At 40.2% G+C, this 23,435-nt stretch overlaps 1 pseudogene; it reads left to right on the plus strand.

Moving 5' to 3' along the window:
• Positions 1–3,022: 3,022 nt before the first annotated feature.
• On the plus strand, positions 3,023–3,792 carry LOC102240207 (annotated as a pseudogene).
• The last annotated feature ends 19,643 nt before the right edge of the window (positions 3,793–23,435 follow it).

The raw sequence follows: 23,435 nt of genomic DNA on the forward strand, positions 1-23,435 counted from the left end.
AGGCTGGCTGAGGAGAGACTCTTCAACTAGAAGGAAAAATAACAGCACACTGAGGCTCAGAGGAGGCGCAGTGTGGAAAATACTCAGGTGCGGAGGTGCGCGCGCAAAGCGGGCTGGTGGCTGAGAGCGCGGTTGTCGTTTTCGGTCAGGGGGGAGTCTCAGACTCTGAGCTCCAGATACGGGCGAATCGCTGGGGACTCGGACCCAAACGGGAGAAGCGGGAGTGTCTGGCATCAGTTGGAAGGCAGCTTTCCCTCCGAGGTTTGCAGCGGTTCCGGGGGTTCTGAGAAGCAGAGCCTCTGGGAACAGGACTGAGGGCACCATAACGGCTCCCTCCGCCCGCCCTGTTGAGCCCGCCCCGCCCAAGCCCTGCGCAGAGCCATTTGCCGGATCACCTCAGGCAAAGGCTAGATTTATTTCTTATGGTTTCCATGTCCCTTTTCTATGCTGTTGAAGTTCTCACTAAGTTCATTGAGCATCCTTATAACTAGTGTTTTGAACTTTGCATCAATTACATTACTTGTCTATATTTTGTTTAGTTCTTTTTGGAGTTTTGTTCTATTCTTTCATTTGGGACATTTTTTTTTGTCTCTGCATCTTGGCACCATTCCTGTGTTTGTTTCTTTGTATTAGGTAAAACTGCTACATCTCCCAGGCTTGATAGAGTGGCCTAATATAATAGTTGTTCTGTAGGATCCAGAGGCACAGCCTACCAGATCACCCAAGCTGGGCACTGGGTGACATGTGGGTTGTGCACACCCTCCTGTTGTAGTTGAGACTTGATTGCTGTTGGCACATCAATAGGAGGGATTTACCCCTTGGTTACAAGGACAGGCTATGACCAACAACCTCCAAACATTGACCATGTGGAGGATGAGCTGAGCAGGGCCCACCCCACAAAGAAGGACTTACTTCTGCAGGCCTCCTCTGGGACCTACTGTCTGCCCGTTGAGTGTGTCACTTGTGGAGGTATTTGGGTGGTGCTTTGACATAATCTGAAGCTGTCAATCAGGTGCCTGGTTATGGGGCCTCCCTAAAGGTGCAGGCCAAGGTCAGCCACCACCAATGTTCTGTCCAGGGCCATCCAGCATGAACTACAAAGCGATCTGGAGATGGCTGCTATTTATGCTGAATTTGGAGGTGCCCAAGCAAGGCCAAGCTGCAAACCAAGGCCAGCTGCTGCTAGTGCCAGGGCTGGGCCACTTACTATGAGGTACAGGGTATGCTGAAGCCAGATGCTGCTTGTTTGAGAGCTTTTAGGAAAGTCTGAAGCATGAGGCAAGACAAGTCTTTTGCATGGAAAAGCCACTGGAAACAGCTTGGGTGGGCCTGCAGGCTGGGTGGGGTGGGGTCTCACAGAATCACTAGGGCAGGGCAAACAGGGTGAGCCTGGTTGATGGAGACTCAGATATGGTGCTACCTGCTGGCTCTGGGGAAGTAGTGGGGAGAGTCCAAAAAAGGAACTATGGCCTCTGCCAGCACTTTTTTCTGGGAGAGAGCTGCCCCCTTCCCAGCCCTCGCCCTGAAGCCAGATAATTCAGTCCCTCCACCATATGCCCCTGGTGCTTTTTGAGCTGCTGCCTGGTGCTGCAGCTCAGAGAGAGTGAATCTGAGTAAACCCATGTGCAGGTCCTTTAAGAGGAACTGCCTGGGACTCCAGCAGCCTCTGTCTTAGCCATAATCCTCACTGGTTTTTAGAGTCAGAAGTTATGGGTACTTCTCTTCTTGGCACTGGAACCCTAGGCTGGGGGGGCATGGTATGGGGCTGGGACCACTCCCTCCTCAGGGGATACCCCCGAAGCTGAGATATCCCTCCCAATATTTGTCAGACATGGGTGTGGGACTAGCCCTTTCCACATTTCTGCCCCTTCTACCAGTCTCTATGTGACTTCTTCCCTATATCCTTAGTTGTAGGACTTCCATTCAGCTAGATTTTAGGAGGTTCTGAATGATGTTTGTTCTGTAGTTTAGTCATAATTTTGATGTGTTTGTGGGAAGATGTGAGTACCACATTTACCTACACTGCCATCTTGACTAGAAGTCGAACTTAACATATGTTTAAATATATACAATTTATACATTAAAGACTAGGATATAGGCTCAGTCATAAAGGTATCCACAGTCTTATTTATATCCTTCCTAATTTACATATGTATACTGTACTTACTCCCTTATATCCCTGCCTGTTGAGTTTATGTTTATTAGAAATGGGAAATTCTTTATTAAAAAGAAAGTATGTTAATATTAATATATGTATTTACTTAACAGCAGAAGCCTGTGTTTTTGAGATACTGTAAAGTAATAAATATAAATTGCAAAATAATGAACCCCTAAAAATCAGAATTATAGTCATTCTGATGTTTTAGAGAAACTAATAATAATACCTAACATTGAGTGCTTGGTGTATGGCAGTCACTGTTCTAAGCACTTAGTACAAAATGACTCACTAACTTTTATAACAAAAGAAGAAAAACTGAGGCAACAAAGGGTTTACTTGCCCAAGGTCACACAGCTAGGCAATAGTGGAATCATTATTCTAGTCCATGTAGTCTGGATCCAAAGCCTCCTCTCTTTATCTATGCTACCAGTTCCTGTAGGTACTACAATTGGATTTATGTAAGTAGAAAGTTTCTGAAATGTACTAAGTGGAACATTTTAAAGATAAAACTTTTTAAAAAAAATAGTTTTATTGATTTCAGAGAGGAAGAGAGAGGGAGAGAAAGATAGAAACATCAGTGATGAGAGAGAATCATTGATCAGCTGCCTCCTGCACACCCCACACTGAGAACACCCCACTGGGGACCAACCCTGCAACCCGGGCATGTGCCCTGATTGGGAATTGAACCTCCTGGTTTATAGGTCGATGCTCAACCACTGAGCCATGACAGCTAGGCAAAGATAAAACTTTATCTTTAAAGTGTAAAAGAAAATACTTTATCTTTAAAGTTTAAAAGAAAATAAGCTAAAATGACTACTTTCCAGTAGTTTCAACAACAATACTATTACATCTGCATTAGACAATAGGCTCCTAGAAAATAGAAACCATTCCTTATCCAAATTAGTATTCCCAGTAAGTGCTTAGTATATAGTAAACACTTAATACTTATGAAGCAAGTAAACTTCATTTATTATCAGATTTTGAGAGCACTTAAGTCACCTAAATGAACAGAACAAAGAAAGGCTTATGCAAGTAGAAATGATAGAAATCAAATAAAAGAATGACCATGAGCAACCTGACCCAGGCCCTGAGGTCACAGCCTCTGCCCATGGCTTCTGCAGGGCTGGACTGCCACTCCTCCTGCTATGATGCCTGGGCAGATCCATGACCCTTCCATGACTGAGGGCTCTCTGCCAGGGCTCGGCCCCCTGACCGACTCCCAACCTCGGCCCTGACTGCAGAGGAGCTGAAATACGCTGACATCTACAACATTGGGACCATGATCGCCCCTTTGCACTTCCTGGAGGTGAAACTGGGCAAGAGGCCTCAACCTGTGAAAAGTGAACTAGCCGAGGAAGAGGAGTGGAGGAAAAGGCGCTGGGAAAAGAACAAAGTGGTGGCAGCCCGGTGCTGGAACAAGAAGGAGCAGAAGGAGTTTCTGCAGCAGGAATCTGAGTGGCTGGAGCTCATGAATGCGGAGCTGAAAAACACAGATGGAGGAGCTGAAGCAGGAGCAGCAGCAACTCATCCTGATGCTCAACCGGCATCGCCCCACCTGCATCGTCAGGACCGACAGCGTTAAGGCCCCCAACTCAGAAGGCAACCCACTGCTGGAGCAGCTGTAGAAGAAGTGACCATGGGCTGGGAGGAGGAAGAGAAGGAGGAGGAGATGAGGAAAGGGAAGAGGAGGGTCTCAGAGGGCTCTTTCTTGCTGCATGAAAAACTCTTCAATGAGGCTCAGCACAGCCAGCATCGACCAGGCTTTTTTGTGAAACTCAGATCAGCCACACCAGGGGAAGAAACCCAGACTGATGAAACCCAGGACCAAGCGCTGAGACCAAAGTATTCCTGAAGGGGACCTGTTCTGCCTGGGGCCAGGCTTGCAGGAGGCAGGAAGAAGCTCTGGGCCGGAGAGACGCCCAACCTGGCAGCTGTTGGCACTTCTCCATCTCTCCGCCAGGGAACCCACCCTAAGGACCTCTGAGCAGCCAGGAAAAGCCATGAGCTGCCACCAAAATTAGGCTGAAGATGGAACTCAGAGTGAAACTGCAATCTGCCTGCCCCCAGCCCTGACCCTGACCCTGATCCTGGTGCAAGGCTGGAGAAGGGCACAGTGCCAGGCCCTGCTGTACCCACCCACCGTGGGCCAGCTCAGTCCTGCCCAGAGTGGCAGCCGGGGTGCACCCTCACTGGCCCTGCTGGAGTTGCTGTGGGCATGAGGCATGGGCACCCTTCCAAAGCACATACTTACTGAATGTTTACAGAGTGGCTGTCCTGGCAGGGCTTTCAACTGCACATGTTTTTTATACTTTTTTAAAAAATATATTTTACAAAAAAAATTTTATACAAATATATACATGGATTTCTATAATCACTCGATGTGATCCAGTATAAATATGCTATGGTTTGTTTGTTATGAACAGATATCAGCAGTTATGGCCATTGCGTGTAACTTCTAAGTACTGTAGTCTCTGGGTGTTGGGGGTGGCAGGGGTGGGGGGTGGTGCATTTCCATCCTGGTAAACCCTTCATAGTACTCAGTTCTGTATAGCTCAGTAAACATTACACTTACTTTAAAAATAAAAAATAAAGAAAGAGGGAGGCCCAGGCTACCCAGCCGGGGGCACTACAGTGGGTGGCCAGGGCCTCCCTCTGCAGGGTGATCGATCTGGTGGCCCCTGCCATCGATCGCCCCACAGAGGGAGACTGAGGCCACCAGCCAGTGACGCTGTGGTGGGTGTGTGGGGCCGGCCAGTGATTGCCCCGCAGAGGGAGGCCCAGGCCAGACAAGCGATCTCATCCCATGCCTGTTGCCTGCAGAGGGAGGCCACTGGTGGTGGTGGGGGGAGGGCAGCACTGCATAGATGGCAAGCAGTGGCAGTGGCGGGGTCAGGGCCAGCTGCCAGCAGCCAGGGGAATGAAAGCCCCGATAGGCCCAGATCTCAGGCCAGGCCTAGGGACCCTACTCGAGGGTCCCGGATTGCAAGAGGGTGTAGGCTGGGCTGATGGACCCCCTCAAGTGCACAAATTTTCATGCACCGGGCCTCTAGTAAGACAATAAAACTATTTGCTGCTCTTTGTAAGCTAGTGATAAGAATGTGTATTTAAAACATAAGAATTTTGAGGGAAAATGTCAATATTTTTTATCCAGAAACACCATTAAGAAAGATTTCTGATATCCTTGATGCCAATTTACCTTTTTAAGCGCAGATTTACTGAAGCTAACAGCATAATATAGAATCTGAGACAGTCTGTGAGAGAAAAGGTTAATTTGACATTACAAAACTTGCTAACAAAAATAACAAGTAGCCATAGCAAAAGTGAAAACATCAGCTACTATCTTTTTACTATGTGCAAGAAACTGTGATAAGAGTTTTATATGCATTGTTTATTTGATCAAATTATTCCTACCTCACAAATGAATAGGCTTAGATAATTAATTTGCCCAAGATCACACTTGTATGCAATAGTCATTTTTTCTCCTAAAACAAAAAATAAGAAACATAAAGGATCATGGGGAATTATCAAAATTGAGAGTATAATCTCATTAATACCAGACAACTTGATCATTTATTTTCTACCTCTGACTTGTTTTTTTTTTTTTTTTTTTTTTTTTTTTTTTTACATGTTATTACATAACATTTATTTTGGCGTTTATTTGACTTGAGATCACATCTGGATGATACCATGCTTCTGAACATCTGTAATTCTATATAGTTGTGTACTTCAACCATTCATAGTTGATTTCTCCAATTAAAGATTCCATTTTCTTTTTTCAGTTATAATTTCCTTAAGAGTAAAAATGTTGCCTTTTATTTTCTTTGTGATTAAATTGTGATTGTCCCATAAAGGTTTTCAAAATGGTTAGATAATGCTAATCATTTATCAAAAAAATTATACAAATGAGGTTATCCATTTTATTGACAGCTAAATACCCTGAAAAAGCAGCCTAGTATGTTGCTTTGTACAATCTCAAAAAGCAAGAAATCTGCAAATTATTTTCTTATGTTAATCCAATAAAGGACTCTATAAAGTGATACATTTGTCACTGATTTTGAAGTAATATTTCAGTTAGTATTTTGATGATCACAGAAAATACTTTCCCAGATTTTATTCTGCCTAGGTTTTCTTTCTGTATGCTCTATTTTCATTATTTGAAACTCATTCCATGATCAGTTGACATAGTGATAGAGTGCTCTCCATGTACAAGCAAAACAGATCCTCTCCATGCTCTCTAAGGACTTTACATTTTCTGTAAATCTCACCTGTGGAACCATGTAGCCATATATACCTAAGCATCTAACCAATCTTCAACTTACAAATGAGTTTCATCTAAGCCAGTTTATAAATCAGTTGTTTGGAACCAAGGAGGCATTTTACCATGAAAATAAGGTTAAAAAGGATGGCTCAGAGCAGTTTGAAACATATACTAGCGCAAGCATTATTGGATAAAGATGCATGTCAAACTCGAAAACAACTTGCAGAAAGATTAAACATTGCTCAGCAAACACTTTCCGATTGTTTACAAGCAATGGGAAAGATTTTAAAGGAAGGAAAACAGGTGCCACATAAACTGAACAAAAGACAAATGGAAAACCGAAAAGCCGTCAGTAAAATGTTGCTTCAATGGCACAAAAGAAAGTCTTTTTTGCATCGAATTGTGACTGGTGATGAAAAGTGGATTTATTTTGAGAATCCCAAATGCACAAAATCATGGGTTGATCCAGGTCAACCATCAACATCGACTGCAAGGCCAAATCGCTTCAGAAAGAAGACAATGCTCTGTGTTTGGTGGGATCAAGAAGGTGTGGTGTATTATGAGCTTCTAAAACCAGGTGAAACCGTTAATACTGATCGCTACTGACAACAAATAATCAATTTGAACCATGCTTTGATCGTGAAATGACCAGAATGTGCCAGAAGACACGGCAAAGTAATTTTGCTTCATGATGATGCACCATCACACACTTCAAAACCAGTTAAAGACACGTTAAAATATCTTGCCTGGGAAGTATTAACCCACCCGATGTATTCACCAGACCTTGCTCCAGATTACCACTTGTTCCTATCGATGGCACACACACTTTCTGAGCAGCACTTCAAAACATAGGAAGAAGTGGAAAATTGGGTCTCTGAATGGTTTGCCTCAAAACAACAAAAGTTCTATTGGGATGGTATCCACAAATTACCTGAAAGATGGGGAAAATGTGTAGCTAGCGATGGACGTTACTTTGAATAAAGCACTTTTGATGTTTCTCTTGAAATTATCGTGTTTTCTTTGATTACAAAATCCGCCATTATTAACTGATACACCTAGTATTGTTACGTTTCACATGTCCCACTGCTCCCTTAAGCTGCCCTCCTGTTTTTTAATTGCTTTTTCTTTTTGGTTCTCTGATTGAGTGATATTTTCAACTCTGTCTTCTAATTCACTGATTCGATCCTCAGCTACCCCCAATCTGCTGTGTATTTCTTCCAATGTGTTCTTTGTGTTATGTCATTCTTTATCTCAGACTGTTCTTTTTTCATAGTTACTATATCTTTTTTCATACTGTTGAGCATTTTTACCATCATTACTCTGAACTCTGTTTCAGATAAATTTCTTATCTCTGCTCCATTTATCTCTTCTGGATAATTCTCTAGTTCTTTCATTTGGAGGTTGTTTCTTTGTCTCCTCATTTTGGCTTTCTGCTTGGGTTTTTGACTATGTATTAGGTAGATCCTCTACACCTCTCAATCTTTTGCAGGACAGTGTTAAAGGCTGTTTCTGACTAAGTAGATCAGGAATCAACTCAAAGCCTCCAGAAACTGCCTCTGCCTACAGACTGATAGAATTATGACTTGAATTGCCCCCCAGGCCATTGTTCTCAGGTGTGGGAAGAGTTTTTTTTCCCCAACAGGGTGGGGCAGTTGTCTCTGCCTGGAGGCTAATTGTTATTTTTAATCTCTTAAGTGGCCTCAGGGCAATTCGTTTTCCAATAGGGTGTGTCAACTATCTTCCCCACAGGTAAGGCAAATATCTATGTGGGAAAGATGTCCTCTACTGGGAGAGTGAATGATTCAGCCCAGGAAACTTGGGCTATCTGCCTTCTGAGCTCTATCCCCTGAGTCCCCAGTCCTGGCCTTCTATTCTCACAGCTCCAGTCCCTTTCACCCTCCTTCTGGGAGAGCACAAGATGGGTGGCTCCAGAGGGAATTTTGTGCATTGGCCCTTTAAGAGGGTGCCTGAATTTTCAGCTGTTACTCTCTGGCAGACAGCACCCACTGCTTTTCACAGTCAGATGTTATTTGGGTACTTTCCTCAGTTTTGGTGCTCTTTGTTGGGGGGGGGGGCAGCTTGGGGATTATATCCCAGAGTTCTCAGTGTCAACCCCCCCACAACAGCTGAGACTCTCCAGGAATACAGTTGCTCTGTGGGTGCCTAGCAAGCACTTTCACACCTCTGCCCCTCCCACCAGTCCCTATGCAGTAGTCACTTTCAGTCCTTGGGTATCAGAGTTCTCTCCTGGGAGTTTTCCATTGATTATTCAGGAAGTTTTTCTGTATTTTAGTTGTAATATCAGTTTGTTCCTGGGAGCCTATCTGTGAAGCATCCACTTACTCTGCCACCATTTTTAATCTCCTCTGGTTCTTAATTATTTTTAATTTAACTCATTTTTATTTAGTATGATATTCCCAAGATCCATCCATGTTGTAACAAATGGCTGTATTTCATCTTATCTATGGCTGAGTAGTATTCCATTGTGTATATATACCACATCTTCTTTATCCAATCATTTACCAAAGGATACTTTGATGTTTCCATGTCTTGGCCACCCTGAGTAATGCTGTAATGAACATAGGGACACATATATCTATACAAATAAATGTTTCCCGTTTTGGAGTTAGATACCCAGAAGAGTGATTTGCTGGGTCATATGGTAACTCCATTTTTAATTTTTTGAGGAACTTTCATACTGTTTTCCATAGTGGCTGTACCAGTGTATATTCCTATCAGCAGTGTATGAGGGTTCCTTTTTCTTCACAACCTCTCCAACACTTATTACTTGTTGTAGAGGGCACCTGGAAGAGCACTTGAGCGAGGGTTGTTGGCTGAGACCAGTGGCATCAGCAAGCCATGTCCTGGAAACATACCTTGCCAAAAGGCAAGAATGTTGTCAGTCCTGACCTTTTGCTCAGGCCCCAGGGGGTGGGTGTAATTATCTAAGTTCAGCCAGGCACCAGGGGGGAATGCAATTATCAGGTTCCAGTCAGGCCTGACGATTATGAGAAGCCATGAGAATGAAGAACTGCAGCTTGATCTTTAAGCATGATTTCACATAATTTCCTTTGTCTTAAACTCTAGTAAAACTTCCTGGTATCATGCTGTATATAATAAACGCACTGCACTAACTCTGGGTCACTGTCTCTCCATCCAAGAACATTGTCCCACCTGGTCTCAGCTTTCCCTACTGTCTCTGTGTCTGTCTCTTTCTTTTTCTCAATCTCCAGTCGCCCCTGCTCAGGACTCGTTCACTCTCTAGCTGTGCCGGTCGCGGCTGGAGAAGCCCCGTAAGTTATCTTGTTGATAATAGCCATTCTCACAGGGATGAGTTTTTGATTTGTACTTCACTGATAGCTAGTGAAGTTGAACATCTTTTCATAAATTTGTTGGCCATTTGTATCTCTTCTTAGGAGAACTATCTGTTCAGGTAATCTTCCCATTTTTGGCTCATTTTTAAATTGGATTGTTTGTTTGTTTGGTGTTGAGTTGTATGAGTGTTTTATATACTTTGGATATTAACTGCTGTCAGGGCTATTGTTTGCAAATATCATTCAGTTGATTGCCTTTTTATTTTGTTGGTGGCTTCTTTTGCTATGCAGAAGCTTTTTAGTTTGATATAGTCCCATTCATTTATTTTTGCTCTTGAGGTCAAATGCATAAAATCCTCTCTAAAGCCAAGGTCCATAAGTATAGTGCCTATGTTTTCTTATATGTATTTTATTCTTTCAGTCTTATATTTTGGTCTTTGATCCCTTTTGAGTTTATTTTTGTGTATGGTGACTAGTTTTATTCTTTTGCGTGTGACTTTCCAGTTATCCAATCACCATTTTTTGAAGAGGCTTTCTTTTTTTCCATTGTATGTTTTTGGTTCCTTTGTGGAGAATGATTTGCCCATATTCATGTAGGTTTATTTCTGGGCTCTCAATTCTGTTCCATTGGTCTGCATGTTTTTCACTCTCTGGCAGACAGCACCCACTGCTTTTCACAGTCAGATGTTATTTGGGTACTTTCCTCAGTTTTGGTGCTCTCTGTTGGGGGGGGGGGCAGCTTGGGGATTATATCCCAGAGTTCTCAGTGTCAACCCCCCCACAGCTGAGATATCTCTCCAGGAATACAGTTGCTCTGTGGGTGCCTAGCAAGCACTTTCACACCTCTGCCCCTCCCACCAGTCCCTATGCAGTCTCCACTTTCAGTCCTTGGGTATCAGAGTTCTCTCCTGGGAGTTTTCCATTGATTATTCAGGAAGTTTTTCTGTATTTTAGTTGTAATATCAGTTTGTTCCTGGGAGCCTATCTGTGAAGCATCCACTTACTCTGCCACCATTTTTAATCTCCTCTGGTTCTTAATTATTTTTAATTTAACTCATTTTTATTTAGTATGATATTCCCAAGATCCATCCATGTTGTAACAAATGGCTGTATTTCATCTTATCTATGGCTGAGTAGTATTCCATTGTGTATATATACCACATCTTCTTTATCCAATCATTTACCAAAGGATACTTTGATGTTTCCATGTCTTGGCCACCCTGAGTAATGCTGTAATGAACATAGGGACACATATATCTATACAAATAAATGTTTCCCGTTTTGGAGTTAGATACCCAGAAGAGTGATTTGCTGGGTCATATGGTAACTCCATTTTTAATTTTTTGAGGAACTTTCATACTGTTTTCCATAGTGGCTGTACCAGTGTATATTCCTATCAGCAGTGTATGAGGGTTCCTTTTTCTTCACAACCTCTCCAACACTTATTACTTGTTGTAGAGGGCACCTGGAAGAGCACTTGAGCGAGGGTTGTTGGCTGAGACCAGTGGCATCAGCAAGCCATGTCCTGGAAACATACCTTGCCAAAAGGCAAGAATGTTGTCAGTCCTGACCTTTTGCTCAGGCCCCAGGGGGTGGGTGTAATTATCTAAGTTCAGCCAGGCACCAGGGGGGAATGCAATTATCAGGTTCCAGTCAGGCCTGACGATTATGAGAAGCCATGAGAATGAAGAACTGCAGCTTGATCTTTAAGCATGATTTCACATAATTTCCTTTGTCTTAAACTCTAGTAAAACTTCCTGGTATCATGCTGTATATAATAAACGCACTGCACTAACTCTGGGTCACTGTCTCTCCATCCAAGAACATTGTCCCACCTGGTCTCAGCTTTCCCTACTGTCTCTGTGTCTGTCTCTTTCTTTTTCTCAATCTCCAGTCGCCCCTGCTCAGGACTCGTTCACTCTCTAGCTGTGCCGGTCGCGGCTGGAGAAGCCCCGTAAGTTATCTTGTTGATAATAGCCATTCTCACAGGGATGAGTTTTTGATTTGTACTTCACTGATAGCTAGTGAAGTTGAACATCTTTTCATAAATTTGTTGGCCATTTGTATCTCTTCTTAGGAGAACTATCTGTTCAGGTAATCTTCCCATTTTTGGCTCATTTTTAAATTGGATTGTTTGTTTGTTTGGTGTTGAGTTGTATGAGTGTTTTATATACTTTGGATATTAACTGCTGTCAGGGCTATTGTTTGCAAATATCATTCAGTTGATTGCCTTTTTATTTTGTTGGTGGCTTCTTTTGCTATGCAGAAGCTTTTTAGTTTGATATAGTCCCATTCATTTATTTTTGCTCTTGAGGTCAAATGCATAAAATCCTCTCTAAAGCCAAGGTCCATAAGTATAGTGCCTATGTTTTCTTATATGTATTTTATTCTTTCAGTCTTATATTTTGGTCTTTGATCCCTTTTGAGTTTATTTTTGTGTATGGTGACTAGTTTTATTCTTTTGCGTGTGACTTTCCAGTTATCCAATCACCATTTTTTGAAGAGGCTTTCTTTTTTTCCATTGTATGTTTTTGGTTCCTTTGTGGAGAATGATTTGCCCATATTCATGTAGGTTTATTTCTGGGCTCTCAATTCTGTTCCATTGGTCTGCATGTTTTTCTGCCAATACCATGCTTTATAGTATAATTGGAAATCAGGTATGGTGATCCCTCTGGCTTTGTTCTTTTTTTCTTAGGATTGCTTTGGCTATTTGGGGTCTTTTGTTGTTCTGTACAAATCTGATGATTTGTTGTTCCATTGGAATTTTGATGGGGATTGTATTAAATCTACAAATTGCTTTGTTCATTTTAACTATGTTGATTCTTTCAATACACAGAATATTTTCCCATTTTTTGTGTCTTCCCTAATTTATTTTAATAATGTCTTGTAGTTTCAGTGTATAAGTCTTTCAAAGCCTTTGTTAAATTTGTTCCTAGGTAGAAAATTTTCCTTATTTTTTAACTGAAAAGATATATCCTTTCTCAGAACATATGTGGCTCTTTGATCTTACATTATTTGAGTTATTACAATATTTCACATTTACTTTTCCAAGTAGAGTATTTGAAGAACAACACCTTTTTAATGTAGAACTGCTATTGATTTTCTATTAATTATACAGTAAATCCATCCAACAATGCTTTCATTATGTACTCACTGAGTGATGGAATTCATGAATGCTTTACAAAGTATCTTTTCTTCTAAAATATTGACAATGTATATATTATTACATTAAAGACTTGTACTTCCTTTTCAAGTTTATTTTGGAGGATTTGAATTTAAATTCACACCACTGGATGGTTGGGGCATATCTTGTGGGCACAATAACACTTGGGGCTTTGGTTTTACTGTCCCTGCTATGATAGCATGAGTTGCATTGACAGTCACCTACCATCTACGTTCATCACACACACACACACACACACACACACACACACACACACGTTATTACTGTACACATTTATTGGTCAGAGAGAGATAGTATTTTTTGTGGGAGTATTTAGAGGTATACTTTGATACTACCCAGACAATGATCACTGCTGGATCTTGGTCCTTTCTCTGCCCTCAGCTCTTTCTATAGGACTGTCTGTCTTTTGATGTAGCACTGGAAGCAGGTTTCCCTGACTCCCACACTGCCACTGATTATTGCTGGAGCCTCTCCCCTACCCCTCTTTGGTGGAGGAATTCATTGGGATTCCTAGAGGCCAAAAGTAGAAAAATTTTCCTATTGTTCCAACTTAGAACATGAAAAACAATTTCTACCCAGGAAGCGTTGTGAAGCATAGTTAGATTTTACTGTCAACTTATAGAGTAGTTCAAGCATATAATAGCCATATTATACTAGGTGGATCGGTTAATAATGCAGATTTTGTAATCAAAGAAAACACGATAATTTCAAGAGAAACATCAAAAGTGCTTTATTCAAAGTAACGTCCATCGCTAGCTACACATTTTCCCCATCTTTCAGGTAATTTGTGGATACCATCCCAATAGAACTTTTCTTGTTTTGAGGCAAACCATTCAGAGACCCAATTTTCCACTTCTTCCTATGTTTTGAAGTGCTGCTCAGAAAGTGTGTGTGCCATCGATAGGAACAAGTGGTAATCTGGAGCAAGGTCTGGTGAATACATCGGGTGGGTTAATACTTCCCAGGCAAGATATTTTAACGTGTCTTTAACTGGTTTTGAAGTGTGTGATGGTGCATCATCATGAAGCAAAATTACTTTGCCGTGTCTTCTGGCACATTCTGGTCATTTCACGATCAAAGCATGGTTCAAATTGATTATTTGTTGTCAGTAGCGATCAGTATTAACGGTTTCACCTGGTTTTAGAAGCTCATAATACACCACACCTTCTTGATCCCACCAAACACAGAGCATTGTCTTCTTTCTGAAGCGATTTGGCCTTGCAGTCGATGTTGATGGTTGACCTGGATCAACCCATGATTTTGTGCATTTGGGATTCTCAAAATAAATCCACTTTTCATCACCAGTCACAATTCGATGCAAAAAAGACTTTCTTTTGTGCCATTGAAGCAACATTTTACTGACGGCTTTTCGGTTTTCCATTTGTCTTTTGTTCAGTTTATGTGGCACCTGTTTTCCTTCCTTTAAAATCTTTCCCATTGCTTGTAAACAATCGGAAAGTGTTTGCTGAGCAATGTTTAATCTTTCTGCAAGTTGTTTTCGAGTTTGACATGCATCTTTATCCAATAATGCTTGCGCTAGTATATGTTTCAAACTGCTCTGAGCCATCCTTTTTAACCTTATTTTCATGGTAAAATGCCTCCTTGGTTCCAAACAACTGATTTATAAACTGGCTTAGATGAAACTCATTTGTAAGTTGAAGATTGGTTAGATGCTTAGGTATATATGGCTACATGGTTCCACAGGTGAGATTTACAGAAAATGTAAAGTCCTTAGAGAGCATGGAGAGGATCTGTTTTGCTTGTACATGGAGAGCACTCTATCACTATGTCAACTGATCATGGAATGAGTTTCAAATAATGAAAATAGAGCATACAGAAAGAAAACCTAGGCAGAATAAAATCTGGGAAAGTATTTTCTGTGATCATCAAAATACTAACTGAAATATTACTTCAAAATCAGTGACAAATGTATCACTTTATAGAGTCCTTTATTGGATTAACATAAGAAAATAATTTGCAGATTTCTTGCTTTTTGAGATTGTACAAAGCAACATACTAGGCTGCTTTTTCAGGGTATTTAGCTGTCAATAAAATGGATAACCTCATTTGTATAATTTTTTTGATAAATGATTAGCATTATCTAACCATTTTGAAAACCTTTATGGGACAATCACAATTTAATCACAAAGAAAATAAAAGGCAACATTTTTACTCTTAAGGAAATTATAACTGAAAAAAGAAAATGGAATCTTTAATTGGAGAAATCAACTATGAATGGTTGAAGTACACAACTATATAGAATTACAGATGTTCAGAAGCATGGTATCATCCAGATGTGATCTCAAGTCAAATAAACGCCAAAATAAATGTTATGTAATAACATGTAAAAAAAAAAAAAAAAAAAAAAAAAAAAATAGAGAAAATGTTTGAAGAAATAATGGCAGAAAACTTCCCTAACTTGGTAAAAGAAAAAGTCACACAAATGCAGGAGGCACAGAGAACCCCAAACAAGAAGAACCTAAACAGACCCATGCCTGGACACATCATAATTAAAATGCCAAAAATTAAAGACAAGGAGAGAATCTTAAAGGCAACAAGAGAAAAGAAAACTGTTACCTACAAAGGAGTTCCCATAAGGCTGACACCTGATGTCTCATCAGAAACTCTACAGGCCAGATGGCAATAGCATGAAGTACTCAAGGTAATGGAAAGCAAGGATGTGAGACCAAGATTACCATATCCAGCAAGGCTATTATTCAAAATAGATGGTCAAATAAAGAGCTTCCCAGACAAAAAAAAAAAGGCTAAAGGAATTACAAGAAATGCTAAAGGGATTGCTGTAAGGGATTGCTGAGAAGAAAAAAAACAGAGAGAAACCTAGCCATTCAGAATTAAGATGGCTATAAATAAGTTCCTCTCAATGATAACTCTAAAAGTAAATGGATTAAATGCTCCAATCAAAAGGTGTAAGGTAGCTGAATGGATACAAAAACATGACCCAACTATATGCTGTCTACAAGAGACCAACCTCAAAACAAAAGACACACACAGGATGAAAGTGAAGGAATGGGAAAATGGAAAAGAAAAAAAAGCTGGAGTAGCAATACTCAGCCCGACAAAATAGACTTTAAAATTAAGGCCATTACAAGAGACAACAAAGGTCATTACATAATACTAAAGGGTTTTGATTCAACAAGAGGATATAACCCTGGTAAACATATATGCACCCAATATAGGTCCACTAAGTATATAAAAAAAAACTTCTATAAGACTTTAACGAATAGATTTATAATACAGTCATAGTAGGGGACTTTAAAATCCGTCTGACTTCACTGGACAGATCTTCCAGACAAAAACTTAACAAGGAAACAGAGACTGTAAATGACACAATGGATCTGATGAATCTAATAGAAATTTATAGAACATTTCACCCCAATGCAGCGGAATATACATTCTTCTGAAGTACACATGGATCACTCACAAAGGTAGACCACATGCTAGCATACAAAACAAGTCTCCACAAGTTCAAGAGGATTGAAATCATATCAAGCACCTTCTCAGATAAAAGTGGTATGAAATTAGAAATCAACTACAGTAAAAACACCCAATAACATTCAAACACATGGAGGCTAATAGCTTGTTATTAAACAATGAATGGGTTACCAATGAGATCAAGAAAGAAATCAAATGAATTTTGATTCCTAGAAACAAATGAAAATGAACACACAACAACCCCAAATCTATGGGACACAGCAAAAGCAATTCTGGGAGGGAAGTTCATAGCACAACAGGCAAACCTCAAAAAAAAAAAATCAATAAAAATCAGCAACAAATTATTTAACTCTACATCTTTTTTTTTTTAATTTATTTTTTTAGAGCAGTTTTAGGTTCAGCAAAATTGAGGTTACAGAGAATTCCCCTCACACATGCATAGTCGCCCATTATCCAAAATCCATCACCTGAGTGGTACACTTGTTACCTACCTTGACACATTATAATCACCCATAGTTCATTAGTTTATTCAGTGCTGTACATTCTGTGGGTTTATACAAATGTATAATGACATATATCCATCATTATGGTATCACACATGGTGTTTTTACTTCCCTAAAAATCCTGTGCTCTGCCTATTCATCCTTCCTCCTTTACCTTCAATCCCTGGCAACCACAGATTGCTTAGTTTCCATAGTTTCTCAGAATGTCATATATTTGGAATCATACAGTATGTAGCCTTTTCACATAAGCTTCTTTCACTTAGTAATATGCATTTTAAGTTCCTCCCCATCTTTTCATGGCTTGATAGTTCATTTCATTTCATCATTGAATAATATTCCATTGTCTGGATGTGCCACAGTTTATTTTTCTATTTCCTTACTGAAGGACATCTTGGTTGCTTTCAAGTTTTGGCAGTATGAATTAAGCTATTGCAAGTTTTTATGCGAGTATCAGTTCTCAACTCCTTTGGGTAAAAACCAAGGAGTGCAATTGTTGGATTGAATGGTAAGAGTATGTTTGGTTTTCTGAGAAACTGCAAAACTGTCTTCCAAAAATTGATGTACCATTTTGCTTTCCTGCCAGCATTTGTTAATAAGTTCTTGATTTTGGCCATTCTAATAGGTGTGTATTAGTATCTTGTTTTAATTTGCATTTCCCTGATGACATGATATGGAGCATCTTTTCTTTTTTTTCTTTTTTTTTAAATTAAATCTTTATTGTTCAGATTATTACAGTTGTTCCTCTTTTCCCCCCATAGCTCCCCTCCACCCGCTTCCCATCCCCCCCTCTGTCCTTACCCTCCCCCCCCCATCCTCATACATAGGTGTACGATTTTTGTCCAGTCTATTCCCCCACCCCCCACACCCCTATACCTCCGAGAATAGTCAGTCCATTCCCTTTAAATGCCCCTGATTCTATTATATTACCTAGTTTATTCTGGTCATCAGATTATTTATTCACTTGATTTTTAGATTCACTTGTTGATAGATGTGTATTTGTTGTTCATAATTTGTATTTTTACCTTTTTCTTCTTCCTCCTCTTCTTAAAGGATACCTTTCAGCATTTCATATAATACTGGTTTGGTGGTGATGAACTCCTTTAGCTTTTCCTTATCTGTGAAGCTCTTTATCTGACCTTCAATTCTGAATGATAGCTTTGCTGGATAAAGTAATCTTGGTTGTAGGTTCTTGCTATTCATCACTTTGAATATTTCTTGCCACTCCCTTCTGGCCTGCAAAGTTTCTGTTGAGAAATCAGCTGACAGTCGTATGGGTACTCCCTTATAGGTAACTGACTTTTTTTCTCTTGCTGCTTTTAAGATTCTCTCTTTGTCTTTTGCTCTTGGCATTTTAATTATGATGTGTCTTGGTGTGGTCCTCTTTGGATTCCTTTTGTTTGGGGTTCTCTGCGCTTCCTGGACTTGGAAGTCTATTTCTTTCACCAGGTAGGGGAAGTTTTCTGTCATTATTTCTTCAAATAGGTTTTCAATATCTTGCCCTCTCTCTTCTTCTGGTACCCCTATAATTCTGATGTTGGTACGCTTGAAGCTGTCCCAGAGGCTCCTTACACTATCTTCGTATTTTTGGATTCTTTTTTCATTTTGCTTTTCCGGTTGGGTGTTTTTTGCTTCTTCGCATTTCAAATCTTTGACTTGATTCTTGCGATCCTCTGGTCTGCTGTTGGGAGTCTGTATAATATTCTTTATTTCAGTCCGTGTATGCTTAATTTCTAGTTGGTTCTTTATCAAAGCATCGAGGGTCTCATTAGTTTTCGTGACTCTCTCCTCAAGTTTATTGACAGCTTCTAGCACATTTTTGCAAGCCCTCAAAATTGCGATTTTTAGCTCTATATCCTCCATTTCTGTCATGTTTTTTTGTCTCCGCATTTTTTATGCTTTCTTGGTGCACCCCCTAGTGGTCTTTGTGCGCAGTCTTGTTCTAGTTGAGCCTTGATTGTTGTAGTTAATACTAGAGGGATTTGACCACCAGGCCGACTGGCTGTGTGAATCAGCTGTGTCTGCCGCGGAAAACTTCTGTCCTCTGGGGAGGTGCTAATCTAGCCTTTGCCTGAGGCGATCCGGCAAATGGCTCTGCGCAGGGCTTGGGCGGGGCGGGACCAACAGGGCGGGCGGAGGGAGCGGTTATGGTGCCCTCAGTCCCGTTCCCAGAGGCTCTGCTTCTCAGAACCCCAGGAACCGCTGCAAACCTCGGAGAGAAAGCTGCCTTCCAACTGATGCCAGACACTCCCGCTTCTCCCGTTTGAGTCCGAGTCCCCAGCGATTCGCCCGTATCTGGAGCTCAGAGTCTGAGACTCCCCCCTGACCGAAAACGACAACCGCGCTCTCAGCCACCAGCCCGCTTTGCGCGCGCACCTCCGCACCTGAGTATTTTCCACACTGCGCCTCCTCTGAGCCTCGGTGTGCTGTTATTTTTCCTTCTAGTTGAAGAGTCTCTCCTCAGCCAGCCTTCCTGTGGTTCTGGGTGATGTCCGTTCCGTCTTTTAGTTGTATTTTTGAAGTGGTTGTTTGCGGCAGCAGTCTCCGGTGTTTACCTATGCCGCCATCTTGGTCTCTATAAAATTGAAAAAGACAACCGCTTCCTCAGTTGCCAGCCCTTTTCACGTGCGCCTCCGTACTTCTGCACTTTACTTCCGCAGCTCCTCTGAGTCTCAGTGTGCTTTTCTCTTTCCTTCTAGTTGTAGAATTTCCACTCAGCCAGCCTTCCTGTGGTTCTGGATGATGTCTGTTTTGTCTTTTAGTTGTATTTTTGAAGTGGTTGTGCGAGGCAGCAATTTCCGGTGTTTACCTATGCCGCCATCTTGGTTTCTCAACTCTACATCTTAAAGAACTAGAAAGAGAACAAGAAAAGCACAGAGTAAGTAAAATGAAGGAAATAATAAATATTAGATCAGAAATAAATAGCATAGAGACTAAAAAATGAATACAAAAAATCAATGAAACCAAGAGTTGGTTCTTTGAAAGGATAAACAAAATTGATAAACCATTAGTCAGACTCATCAAGAAACAAAGAGAGAGGACCCAAATAAATAAAATCAGAAACAAAAGTGGAGAAGTAACCACAAACACCTCAAAAATACAAAGGATTGTAAGAATATGCCAACAAGCTAGACAATGTGGATGAAATAGATAAATTCCTAGAAAATACAACCTCCCAAAACTGAATCAGGAAGAATCAAAAAACCTGAATAGGTCAATAATGACTGATGAAATAGAAGCAGTAATCAAAAAACTCCCACCAAACAGAAGCCCAGGTCTGGACAGCTTCACAGGGGAGTTTTACCAAATATTCAAAGAAGAACTAACACCTATACTCCTCAAACTATTTCAGAAAGAACACTTCCAAACTCTTTTTATGAGGCCACCATTATCCTAATTCCAAAACCAGATAAACACACTATGAAGAAAGAGTATTATAAGCCAATATCCCTGATGAACATAGATGCTAAAATCCTCAACAAAATATTAGCAAATCACATCCAGGAATATATTAAAAAGATTACACACCATGATCAAGGGGGATTTATTCCAGGGATGCAAGGCTGGAACAATATTCACAAATCAATAAACATGATACATCACATAAAGAAACTGAAAGACAAAAATCACACGATCATATCAATAGATGTAGAAAAAGCATTCAACAAAATCCAATGCCCATTTTTGATAAAAACTCTCAGCAAAGTTGGAATAGAGGGAACATATCTCAACATGATAAAGTCCATATATGACAACCTACAGCCAACATCATACTCAATGGGGAAAAACTAAAACCATTTCCCTTAAGAACAGGAACATGACAGGGATGCCCACTTCCACCACTCTTGTTCAATATAGTTCTAGAAGTCCTGGCCATAGTGATCAGACAAGAAGAAGAAATGAACAGCATCCAAATTGGAAAGGAGGAAGTAAAATGTTCACTATTCACAGATGACATGATATTGTACATAGCAAACACTAAAAACTCCATCAAAAGACTACTAATTTTAATAAGTGAATTCAGAAATGTAGTAGCATACAAAATTAACACCCCAAAATCCATAGCATTTTTATACACCAATAGTGAACTATCAGAAAGAGAAACTAAAAAAACAACAACCAAAAAAAAAAAAACCCCCCAAAAGAGCGAGCAAAGATGGTAAGGGAATTCAGGACAGCATTAGCAAAAATTGTACATATGGAAAATTTGGGATTTATTATACAAATGCCAGGTAGCTGGAAGCGTCTGCATAATTTAGACATTAATAAGTGGAAGAATATACCATGTTCATGGATTGGTAGAATTAATATAATTAAAATGTACATAATACCCAAAGCCATCTATAGATCCAATGCAATCCCCATTAAAATACCAATAGCAGATTTCACTGAACTAGAATAAGCACTCCAAAAATTTATATGGAATCAAAAAAGAACCCGAATAGATGCAGCAATCTTGAGAAAGAGCAACAAAGTTGGAGGAAACACAATACCAGATGTAAAGTTATACTACAATGCCACTGTGCTCAAAACAGCCTGGTACTGGCACAAGAGCAGGCATATATATCAATGGAACAGAACCCAGAACCCAGAAATTGACCCAAGCCACTATGCTCAATTAATGTATGCCAAGAGCATACAGCCAACTTACACCATACACAAGAATAAACTTAAAATGGATAAAAGACTTAAATGTAAGATGTGAAACCTTAAAAGTCCTAGAAGAAACCATAGGCTCCAAAATCTCAGACATCTCTAGTAGCAATATGTTTTCGGATACATCTCCCAGAACAATGGAAACTAAGGAGAAAATAAACTAATAGGGCTACAGTAAAATAAAAAGCTTTTGCAAAGCAAATGAAACCATCAACAAAACAACAAGACAGCCCACTACTGGGAGAACATGTTGGCCAATGATATATCTGATAGGAGTTAATCTCCAATATATATAGGGAACTCATACAACCTAAAAAAGAAAGACAAACAATCCAATTAAAAAATGGGCAAAGGAACTAAATTGAAACTTCTCCAACGTGGACATACAGATGGCCAAGAGACATATGAAAAAAATGCTCAAAGTCACTAATCATTTGAGAGATCCAAATCCAAACGACAATGAGATATCACCTCACACCTGTCATAATGGTTATCATCAGCAAATCAACCAATGACAAGTGTTGGGGAGGTTGTTGAGAAAAATGCAGACTGGTGTAACCACTATGGAAAACAGTATGGAGATTCCTCAAAAAAGTAAAAATGTAACTGCCATTTGACCCAGTGATCCCACTTCTAGGAATATATCCTAAGAACCCTGAAACACTCATCAGGAAGAATATATGCACCCCTAAGTTCATAGTAGCACAACTTACAATAGCTAAGACTTGGAAACAGCCTAAGTGCCCATCAGCAGATGAGTGGATAAAAAGAACTATGGTACATTTACACAATGGAATACTGAGGCAATAAAAAACAAAGAACTCTTACCATTTTCAACAGCATGGATGGACCTAGAGAGCATTATGCTGAGAGAAATAAGCCAGTCAGAGAAAGATAGGTATCACATGATCTCACTCATATGTAGAATCTAATGAACCAAATAAACTGATGATCAAAATTAGTCCCAGAGGCATAGAAGCATGAACAGACTGTTGAACCTCAGAGGGAAGTCAGGGGAGGGCTGTTGGGAAGATATCAACTAATGAACTTGTATGCATATATGCATAACCTGTGGACACAGACAATGGGGTGGTGAGGACCTAGGGTGGAGAGGGGGGTAGATGGGAGTGGACTAGAAGAAGTTAATGGCAGGGAAAAGGAGGACCTGTGTAATAGTTTCAACAATAAAGATTTAAAAAAAAAAATTCAGTGCCAGAAGCAGGAGACAGCAAGGCAGAGACTATAAACTCCTTGCTATTCATATGTGTCCTCTGCATTGGCTAATGCACATAAGAGGACACTGAGATTGTGACTGGGCCATTTCTTTTCTTTTTTGTTTTTAATTAAATCTTTATTGTTCAGATTATTACAGTTGTTCATCTTTTTCCTTCCACATAGCTCTCCTCCACCCAGTTCCCACCCCACCCTCTGCCCTTACCCCTCCCACTGTCCTCATCCATAGGTGTACGATTTTTGTCCAGTCCCTTCCTGCACCCCCACACCCCTTTCTCCCCAAGAATTGTCAGTCTACTCCTATTATATTCAGTTTACTCTGTTCATCAGATTTTTTATTCACTTGATTTTTAGATTCACTTGTTGATAGATATGTATTTGCTATTCATAATAATTATCTTTACCTTTTTCTTCTTCCTCTTCTTAAAGAATACCTTTCAGCATTTCATATAATGCTGGTTTGGTGGTGATGAACTCCTTTAGCTTTTTCTTATCTGTGAAGCTCTTTATCTGACCTTCAATTCTGAATGATAACTTTGCTGGATAAAGTAATCTTGGTTGTAGGTTCTTGCTATTCATCACTTTGAATATCAGCTGACGGGTACTCCCTTGTAGGTAACTGACTTTTTCTCTCTTGCTGCTTTTAAGATTCTCTCTTTGTCTTTTGCTCTTTTGCTCT

Source organism: Myotis brandtii, unplaced genomic scaffold, assembly GCF_000412655.1.
Source record: "Myotis brandtii unplaced genomic scaffold, ASM41265v1 scaffold166, whole genome shotgun sequence".
Classification (NCBI taxonomy): domain Eukaryota; kingdom Metazoa; phylum Chordata; class Mammalia; order Chiroptera; family Vespertilionidae; genus Myotis; species Myotis brandtii.